The sequence below is a fragment of the Durio zibethinus genome, chromosome 3, assembly GCF_047325235.1.
Source record: "Durio zibethinus cultivar Kanyao isolate XHJ-2024 chromosome 3, ASM4732523v1, whole genome shotgun sequence".
Taxonomy (NCBI): Eukaryota; Viridiplantae; Streptophyta; class Magnoliopsida; order Malvales; family Malvaceae; genus Durio; species Durio zibethinus.
This window is the reverse complement of record NC_143164.1, coordinates 8,802,037-8,810,330: the sequence shown is the minus strand read 5'-3', so window position 1 is coordinate 8,810,330 and position 8,294 is coordinate 8,802,037.

The following is an 8,294-nucleotide window of genomic DNA, read 5'->3' as shown; positions in this document are numbered from 1 at the left end:
CAAGTTCTTTAATTGTTTGATTGGAATATTTAATTTGAGCTACAATATAACTTGGGGGAATTTATGAGATCATATTGTATATAGATACTGGGGTATTCTTTTACAGATAATAACACTAGTGGAGTTTTTATGGATTAATTGGTATAGCTTTCACAAATGGAAAGTAAATTTTTATCAACAAATTACTATATATTATATCCATAAAGCAATAATTTGTTTGTATTATCTAGTTTTAAAGCCAGATTAACTAGTGTTCTTTGACCAATATAAGAAAAAATAATCTTGTACAACATTCATACTTTCATCTTATCAAATTTAGTTGTGGTCTTGAATTTTAGAATCTTCAAAACTAGATTCTTGGGCTTGAAGGTAATAATCCAACACAAGAAAAAAATAATCTAGTATTGAATTCTTGAATTTTCACCATATTTTGCCATTATTTCATAATTGTACTTGTTAGTTTGTCAACTTATTGGAAAAAGCCATTTCCTTACTACTTGTTGGAAAAAAAGCCATTTCTTTATGTTTATATAAAGCTTAATTTTTTAATTTTTTTTCTTGAAGATGCCAAATGAAATGATTGATCAAAATTTTACACAAGAAAATGCTCAATCAATCCCTCAAGGAGACACACATGGAACAAAAAGTGAAGTTATGACTGCTAAATAAAAAAGGAGATGACTAAACACATGGTTAGAGGTATGGGACCACTTCACCAAATTTACCAATAACAAAGGTGAACTCAAAGCTAGATGCAATTATTGTGATAGAGAAATTTATGCTTATCTTAAAAAAAATGGAACATCTACTCTAAAGAATCACATGGGTTCCTATATGAAATTTCCTTGTGCTAGTGGTGATCCTTCCCAATTAGAGTTAGTTTTTACCTTGGAAAGAGATGGGTATTTAGGTACTTGGAAGTTTGATCAAGATGCCATTAGAAGAGGTATGGTTGAGATAATTATTATAGATGAGTTACCTTTTAGATTTACGGAAGCAAAAAGATTTAGGCATTGAATGGCTATTGCATATCCTAGATTTATGTACCATCACAATGGATTGTTGTTAGGGATTGTTAATAAATTTATGTGAATGAAAAAACTTCCCTAAGGCAATTCTTGAGATCGTCTTTTACAAGAGTGTCTTTTACCAATGACATATGGATCTCATTGCAAAAAATCAATTATATGTGTCTCATAGCTCACTTTATAGACAATAATTGAAAACTTAACAAAAGGACACTAAACTTTTATCCCATTTTAGTCATAAAGGTAAGGCTATTGGTAAGCTAATTGAAAAATACTTACATAATTGTGGGATTGATAAAGATTTTACTATATTATAGTTGATAATGCTAGTTCCAATGATGTTGCAATCTCATACTTGAGAAAAAAAATTAACAATACAAAAACTAGTATTATAAGAGACAAATATCTTCATTTAAGATGCATAGCTCATATTATTAACCTTATTGTGAGTGATGGGTTAAAGAAAATGAGCGATTCAATTACTTGTGTTAGTGAGATAGTTAGATATGTAAGCAAGTCACTTTCTAGGTTAGCCAAATTTAAATAGTTTGTTGCCAATTAACACATTCAAAGTAAGAGCTTATTATGCTTAAATGTTAGCAATATGTGGAATCCCACATACTTGATTTTGGAACAAGCTCAAAAGTTTGAAAGGACTTTCAAGGCTTTTTATGATGTTGATCCATTATTATAGAAGTGAGCTTATGTTGGGAGATAGGCACTCGATCAAAATGATTAGGCAAGTCTTAAAAGATTATGCTTTTGCTTGTAAAAATTTTATAACCTCACAGTTAGAGTTTCAAGTTCTTTATATGTCACTGCTAACAATTTTTTTGAAGATATTTGTGGTGTTTATGGTATTTTATAAGATTAGCAATTGAATGTTGATGTTGAGTTGAGTGCAATGGCTAAAAGAATGTAGGTTAAGTATGACAAGTATTAGAGATGTGGAGAAAATGAATATGTTACTTTATATTATTTCCATTCTTGATCTTAGGAAAAAACTTGCTTTTGTGGAGTTTTGTTTTATGAAGATGTATTCTTATGATCAAAATTTAATGATTATGAAAAAAGTGAATAAAGCAATATATGAATTATTTGATGAATACAAAAACATGTTGCAACCTTAATCTGAACAAGTTGTGAAAGTAACCATGCAAGTCAAGTTATAGAATCCACCTATGAACTTGGAATTGAAAATTTATGTGACTCACAAGCTGTTATGGCTGAGTTTAGGAGGTTTAGAAAATAACAAGGTAGATAAGAGAATAGATCAGAGTTGGAGAAGTATTTGAATGAGAAGCCCAATGCTACTAAGGAAGGTGTGGACTTTGATGTTATTCTTTGGTGGAAACTCCATAGTCATAGGTTTTCTATCTTTTCCCATCTAGCTTATGATGTATTGGTGGTTCCCATATCCGCAGTTGCTTCTTAATTCACTTTTAGCATGCTTGATCCATATAGGAGTTCTTTAACTCTTAAACTTATGCAAACTCTTATTTATGCTCAAGATTGGTTACGTGGATCTTCAAATTTTGGTCCAAATGCCATAGAGGATGAAGTGAAATAACTTGATAAGATTGATTTGGGTAATTATTTTATTTTTACATCTATTTTTTTCAATTTTTATTTTTTTTAAATCTTTACAACTAACTTTTTTTTTTTATGTATGTTTAGATTTATCCAAGATTGCATTGGATCCCATAATTGATTAGTAAAGTGTATTGATAAATTGAGATAACATAAATAAACATTTTGTTATTTTTTGTTTATGTTTTTGCTAAGTATTGTTGTTGAAAAAGCTCACTACCTTATGATTAATGTTGAGCAAGCTCACTGGCAATATGCATTCTTGAATATAATTGGCTTGCTCACAACCAAATTGAATAGTTCATTCTATTTTATTCTTATTTTCTGCTTTGTTTTCTTTTTTCAGGCTTGCTCAATCACTGGTAGTGACATGTTATAGATTGCTATCATGGTTTATGGACTATTAGTTTGTGTTTCCCAAATGTAATTGTTGTCTCTCATATGTAATCATACTTCATTAGCTAGGTATTGTTATTGCTGCTAGTTTGTGTTTAAATTGGTGTTTATGAACTATTATGGATTGCTAGTGCTAGATAAATTAAGTTTATGTTTATGGATTGTTATAGACTGCTAGTGCTAGATAAATTATGGACTGTTATTTAAGTTTGTGTTTATGTTTTATTGTATTTGTGTTTTTATTTGAGTACTATTAACAATGTTTGAACTTATTGGATTATATGTTGAGTATTTAAGTATTTACCTATTTTTACATGAATTACATTTAAAGTTTAATGCAAGAAATAAAGACTAACTAACTAACTCAAGAAAATCATCTTAAACCAATCATCTTAATTTGGTTCAATTTTTTCAGTTTTTGTTATATAAATCAGTCGGTTTGATTTTTATAACAGACTAAGTCGATTTTTTAGTTTTTATGACTGAATTAATCGAATTGATTGTTTGCTCAGCCTTATCTTTAACTGCTTTATTTTTCTTTCCTTTTGATTTCAAGGTTTTATCTTTATTAGATAAGCTTGACGCCAATATTTGGCATACTAGGTAGGGGAATTCTTTTTCTAGTCGAGCTAAAATCCTATGCCATTAAAAAAGAAAGTTCCTAAGGAAGAAGAAATAGCTATCATAGTTGGAACAAAAATCCATACCAGCTAATCTATAGATCAGCCTATGCTAGTAAGATCCATAATGGAATAAATTTTAGCTTTAAATCAACAACTACAATCCTTTAAAGAGATGATCCAAAGATTCACTCCACCATAAACATCCAAAATGCTTGATTCGATCACCCCACGAAACTCACACCAAGAAAAATTATCGAGCTATGACAATACTGAAATGTCATCATCTTTAAGAGAAAATGAGCACACTACTCCAACAACCCATCACCATACTCACACTTTAACATAAACCACTACCAAAAAGTCCAAATAGATCATCCTTGAATCATAATTGAACAAAAACCTAGAAGCTCGAATGCAGGCCATGAAGAAAGAGTTAAAAGGAAAGTTCATTATGTTTGATTATGAGCTAAAATTCCTAAAGACCTTACCCTTCATGGAAGAAATAGATAGGACCATGCCCCCAAAAGGGTTTAAGATATTGACCCTTTTAATCACTTAAAGCTTTATTAAACTAATATGATGATGCAGGAGGTTGTTAAAACTTTAATATGTAAGGGATTGAACACCACACTCAAAAGGGCAACTTAGTTCTAGTATTGCAATTTAGAGCTGAGTCCGTAACCACATTCAAATAGATTAGCTATTTTTTTCTATCCCGATTCATCAATAGTCGACAAACAAAGAAAACTACACTTAGTTTGATGTCGATCTACCAGGGTAAAAATAAATCTTTGAAAGACTACGTCACATGTTTTAACATGAAAGCCTTTCAAGTAAAAGACTAGAACAAGTAGCTGTTATCACTGCCTTGACTAATGGGCTCAGTGATAAAGAGTACCACTTCAAACTTACCCTTTCCCTAAAGTCACCAAAAACATTACTTGATGTGCTACTCATTATGGAAAAATATATCAATACTGGAGCTATAAAATATCTGAGGTGAGAGAAACTTGTCTCTCTTCATTGACGGTTGAGGTGAGAGAGACTTATCCCCCATTGTCATCCTAAGAAAAAAAAGCTACGATCCTTCAAAATGGAGAAGATTAAGGTATCCAAAGGCCAAGAGCCCAAATCAACAAAAAAGCTGCACTGCACTGAATACCTTTCAAGATAGGATTATCATGCATATTGAAAGAGACCTTGAGCTAAGATGGTTGAAGTCATTAAGGCACAACGCTAGAAAAGACTTTATAAGAGGTGTGTTTTCCATAAAGATAGTGGTCACAACATTAAGAATTGTATCAACTTGAAAGATGAAATAAAAAATCTGATTAGAAGAGATCAGTTGAGTAGGTTTGTTGACTAAGCAAGATGAGGTCAAGATAGAGTAGATTCCATGTAGCAACATCTTAGAACTTGGGGGCAGGCTAACCCGAAAGTCGGACAAATATGGAAAATTTGAAAAAATAAAGTGATTAAAAATATTTTCAATAAAAACAAAACTGAAGAATTGCCACCAATGTTTTTTAAAATGTGATTGGCTACTAAAAAATTTTTGTCCTTTTAATAAAACATTTTAAAACGGGTTTAAAAAGTTTTAGAAAAAAAAAAATTTGTAGTCTGCAAAATTAGAGTTGAGTCTAGGTGTCAGTTATGTGTGGAGAAGAATTACCATCCTTACAACACCTGTCGAAGATGGTATCATTTCATTGTATATTATCCTTTAATTTTAATTAAAATTTTCCTATTTTATTTAATGTTTAGAATTAATTCCCTTTTTTCTTTTTTCCTTTTTTTTTCCTTTGCTTTCTTTTTTTTTCTTTTTTAAAAATAAAAACAAATCAAATTTAAAAACAAAGTTTTTTTTTTTTAATTTTTTGGATCACAATGAAAAAACTTTAAATATCAAAATATTTTTCTATTCTCTTATAATTAGGTAAAGTTTCAAAAATATTCCTAATTTAAAGGTCTTTAAATGCTACACAAAACATAGATAACATCTTTCATAAATAATAATTATCAAGAGACCTCTTATAGTTAGGCAATATCTTGATGAGTATATTTACTTAAGTTATTGTCTTATTTTAAACATTTTTTTTACTTTAAAAACCAAATTAAAAAAATCAATCCATGAGATGCATGATTATAATAATATGTGATGAATTCAAGACAATATAATATGAATGACAAAATATGAATACACGATAATATAAAAATGCATGTGATGATAAGATAATATGAAATGCAAATACATGAATGATTTAGGGTTTAGGGTTGGTTCAGAGTCGAGAGTTTAGGGTCTAGGTTTAGAGTTTAAGGTTTAAATTTAAGGTTAGTGTTAGGGTTTAGGTTTAGGTTTAGGTTTAGGTTTAAAGTTAAGGTTAGGTTTTAGGTTTTGGATTTAGGGGTAAAGTTAGGTTTTAGGTTTAGGATTTAGGGTTTAAGTTTGGGGGTTTTTTTATGGGTTTATGAAAAATGGACATTAAATGAATGCAAATTACAAAAATACCATTAATGAATGCATGTGCCAAATGTATGACCTAAAAACATAATTATTACAAACTAAGGTATTTTCAAACTTAATATCATAAACATGTAATGCATTAAGTTTCAAGATAAAAATTGATCAAACATGGAAAACTTTAAATTTTGGTTTGAATGTTCCACCATTATTCAACATTCATCATAACCAAATAACTTTAAAAATTCACCAAAAACAATCATAAAACACCATTTTTTTTAAACATGTTAGAAAATTGCCAAAAGTCATAAAAATATAGCATAAAACATGGATTAAAGAACCAAAAATCATAAAAGCATGGAACAAGGTTAAGCCAAAATCATGCACACTATGGCTGAACCTTCATGATATTTTCTAACTTTCATTTTTATGTCATATCATCTATACAAAGCAAATGACCACTTTGAACTTACTTCATGAAAAGATTTATGGCATTAAAACAACTTCAATAAACATGTAATGATAAAAAAGACAAGAAATTCATATAAACAAAAACATTAGCCAAACAACAACTTATATATTCAATCAATCATAAAACATGCTAAACAAACATACAATCATCATTTAAGCATCATAAGCCAACATTTGAAGCAACAAAGAGATAAGGAGGCCAATAGGAGGTTTGGCTAAATAAGAACGCACCATGGTCGAACCTCCAACTTGTTTTTTATGGTGGATTTGTGATTTTTTCTCACTTGAATTTTGGCTTCAATCAAACTATTAGTTAATTGGATGAAGTTGTTTCAAGTTTTAAGTAAAACAAATGAACTAAAAAGCTTCAAGAAAAATAAAGAAAATGGACTAACTAGCACCGAAATGTTACAAAATGTGATAGAGAATGCATGAAGATTGGAAAAATGGTGTCATGAAAATATACTTTTAAAACCAAGCACCAAGAATTTTTCTCTCTTTTCTTTCACAATTTTTTTCTTCCAATTTTCTTTCCCATGATCTCGTCTATTTTTCATGCTTTTTCTCTAGTTTTTTAATGCAAAAAGAGCCTTCCCTTAAATGAAGAAGAAGCTAAAAAATATCTTTCAAGATTGAATATAGGCCTTAGGACCAAATTTTATCCAAGGGCTAAAATTCTTCCCTTGTTCTTAATTCAACAAGCAATCTTTAGCCATTAAATCAAGATTTAATATGAGATCTAATAGCTCATATTGTTCACTGTAAAGGTGAGATTTTTAAAGCTCCTAAACCAATGAAAAGATCATTTGGCTTTTAGTATAAAGATTTTTGTATTTAGTTTATTTTCTTAGAAATTATTATTTTTGTGCTCATTTTTGGAGTTTTCAAGCACCAAAAATCATAAAATATTATGAAATTATGATATGAAAACTTTTGTGAAAATCTGACTTTAAGAAGGTGAAAATACAAAAATGCCTATAGGGGTATTTTTGTAATTTCATACCTTCTAGGTACTATTGTGATTTTGATTGTATAAAAAATCATCAAATATTATAAAATCATGATCTAAAAAGTTTCATGAAAAATCAACCTTAGAAAGATTAAATTATGAAATTACCCCTAAGAAGTATTTTTGTAATTTTACATTTTTTAAGGTACAATCATGGTTTTTAAAATTCTAAAAATCATAAAATATTATAAAATCATGATTTGAAATTTTTTGCGAAATTTCAACCTTAGAAAGATCAAATTACGAAAATGCTCTTAAAGGACATTTTGATAATTTCATATCTCTCAATGTGTGATCTAATTTTTTAATGCATCAAAAATCATTGAAAAATATTCAATTATGATATGAAAATTTTCATAAAAATTTGACTTTAAAAAAGTCAAATCATGAAAATAACCTTTAGGACGTTTCTGTAATTTTACACTTCCCGAAGTACAAGCAAATTTTTAGTGCTTTAAAAATCACAAATTTTAATTTTAAATCACATTGATTTCAATTTGGTTGTGAATTTTGAGGGTTAACATGAGTTTTATCCGTTTTTACCAAATTTGATCAATTTTAACTTTGTTGATCAAGTTTGATCAAATTTGGCCTATGTTAATTTTGGGATATTTAAGTCAAAGTGGTTCAAATTTTGATTTTAGAAACTTATCAAAATTAAAGAAATATTGAATTTGAATAGGACTGAAATTTTGAGCGCTTCGTAAATGGTCGAG